Below are 2,949 nucleotides of genomic sequence, written 5' to 3'. Positions count from 1 at the left end.
ATGTAACATTTTTAAAAATATTGATTTTATTTCTTTATTTCAAGATATTTGTAAGTATAGGCTGGTGCTGATGTAGGGGTTCTCATATTGAAGTTTTTCTTAACAACATGGATTTTTTAATTGAATATGTCTTAAGACTCCTGAGTATGAGACAACATTCTCCATTAAGGAAATACTAAAACACTAAATGCTGTGGACTGTAGGCCTCTGCTGCAGTGGATATCTCTTTCTTGTTGCCTGGATTCTGCCTTCACTGTGGTGCCCCTTTTGTGCATGATCAAAAATGCTGGCACTTGTAGAAATCTGTTATAAAAAGTTCTGAACCTGATCTTTCTCTTTTTCAGTGGTCATTTTTAGAGTTACCTTTTTCCTTCATTGTGTTTAGTGTTCCAGGTCACTCAAAATCATAGAATCATAGAATCAGTCAGGGTTGGGTCATCTAGTTCCAACCACAAGGATCATCTAGTTCCAACCCCCCCTGCCATGGGCAGGGATACCTCACACTAGATCAGGCTGGCCAGAGCCTCAGCCAGCCTGGTTTTAAACACCTCCAGGGATGGGGCCTCAACCACCTCCCTGGACAACCCATTCCAGGGCTTCACCACTCTCACGGTGAAGAACTTCTTCCTCACATCCAGTCTGAATCTCCCCACCTCCAGCTTCATTCCATTCCCCCTAGTCCTATCACTACCTGATAGCCTAAAATCTACAGAATGTCACATCCCCTAATAAATCTGGTAGCTTTATTAGCCAGACCAGCATTAGCAGTGGGGGAGCAGGGATTTGGTTTTTGTTTTTTTTTAATAATTATTATGGTACTTCAAAGTACTCTTTTCAGGAGTGTGAACAATTTTCAGGGGTGTGCACATGACTGCATCAGTTTTGCTTTTGATTTAAGTGAGACCAGGAATAGGTCTATCTAGGCTAGACAAAGTGTGGAGCTCATGTTTCCTAAATGCAGTGCAGTATTTATTTTAATTACTAGCTAGGATTTATGCCACAGAAGGGTGAGCATCTCCTTTCTAATGACGAATCATTTTCTCTTTCTGTAACGACCATGATTGCCTCATTCTATTTGCCACGGTATATAATTTCTGTGTTGACACAAGTGAATGTACAGCAAAAACACCTCACTCATCCAGTCGGCCTAGGATGCTCAAGTAGATTACCATTTAAAGGACAAGTCTGTAACACACATAAAACAACAGAAGAAAAAAAACCTCTTAATATCCCTGCTTTGAGGTTCTGTTTCCTTTAGCTTTGTATTACATGAAGGATTCTTTCTTTCTTTCCTAGGAGGGAGAGAGGATTCTTTTCTGTCATTAAATACAATGCTTGAAATCTCCTGATTTAAAATTCTATGCGCAATGCGCAGTATCCAACATCTTACTGGGTAGATCTGGTTTTAAAAGGAGAGCTAACAGACACTGTGAATTGTCATGTCCTTACAAGATGTAAGCAAGCAGTGCTTATCTGAACCTTCACGGGAAACAATACATTTTACCCTGCATCTCCAAACACTAATTCTGAGCTGGCAGGTAAAAGCTGCTGCTATACTTAAGAGCAACCAGCTACGTTGACAGATGTCTGTGTAGAAATGGAGACATTGCTGATTTCATTGCTAGGAATCTTTACTGAATGAAAGGTGTAACACCTTTTTAGCCAAGCATTTGGGAAAATATCCTTATAAGTAGTTACCCATTTGACCTAATATTTTCAACATGGGCAAAAAGAACTTTTGTTTTTTAAACTCTTACCTCATACAGATAGAACATAATCATATAAAAAATTGAATGTGACTTTTTATGGACATCAAAGAAAAATAATGAACAGTAACATGATGCCTTTCACAATTTGTTTGGCCTGCACGATCTGGACTACATAGCTTTTGCATTTGTGTAAATATTTGGCTATGGGGATGCTTTCTTAATATAGACTGAGTTGTGGACATAACAGAGGAGTTGCCCCAGTACACCTTATCCATTTACAAGGATAAACCATAGTGAGAGAAACACATTTATGTCAGTCGACAATTTGCTATTGAAGTATATGGTAATATGTGCATAGCAATGAATTCAAAGAATGCATACGATTATGGAGAATAAACCTCGCCAAGTCTGCTTTGTCTTCAGATGAATGCAACTGATGGTTCTGCTGCAAACGGAGTGCAAACCCTGTTTTCCTGTCATCAGCTGGGGCTGCCATTTTGGGTGGCATGCAGCTGCATCACACTACGGAAGAGTCTGGCTGCATGCTTTTGCAGAGGATCTTATCTTCCTTTTGTCTTGTTTGCCAGTTTTCTTAAATCCCAGATCTTTCAGTCAAAGCCGTATACTCTGTGTAAGGGAAGCACGCGACGTTACAACAGCGTTGCTATGGGGACTGATAAGCCAAGTCCTTTTTGCTGCTCACAGGAATAGCAAGGGCCACGATTATCGACGGGAGGTCTGCCCTGCATCGGCCCCCGCTACGCTCTTACCACACCGGGCGTCACTTCATCTATCGCGGACACCCTCCACCCGCTCAAGTGGGGTTTTAGGGTGCTGGGGCCAACATACCACCCGGTTTCTATTGCCGGGCGGGAGCTCGACGGGCGCGGGCCAGCGGGGTGGGCCGCGGTACGAGTGAGCCCCGCCTGCAGGCGGCGTCGCTGCCGCCGGGTGAGGTGCGCAGTGTCGCGGCCACCCCGTCGGAGGGCGGGGGCTGCCCCTCGCTGAGGTGTGTGGGCACGTGCTACCGCACCAAGGGCGGCGCCGTGGGGCTCCGTACCGGCCCCGGGCGAGGAGGGGCTGGTAGCAGGTGCCGCTGCCAGGGGCGGGCGCCGCCGAGCGACATGAGGGTGGGGGCTGGGGCGGGTGCCGGCCGGAAGTGACGGGGCTGGACTGATTCACCTGCTGGGCGGTGCGCGCGGGGTGGGGAGCTGCCCGCCGGGAGTCGTGGGGCCGGAGT

The sequence above is a fragment of the Dryobates pubescens genome, chromosome 12 (assembly GCF_014839835.1).
Source record: "Dryobates pubescens isolate bDryPub1 chromosome 12, bDryPub1.pri, whole genome shotgun sequence".
Classification (NCBI taxonomy): domain Eukaryota; kingdom Metazoa; phylum Chordata; class Aves; order Piciformes; family Picidae; genus Dryobates; species Dryobates pubescens.
The sequence above is the reverse complement of the archived record's forward strand: the minus strand, read 5'-3'. Positions refer to the sequence as shown.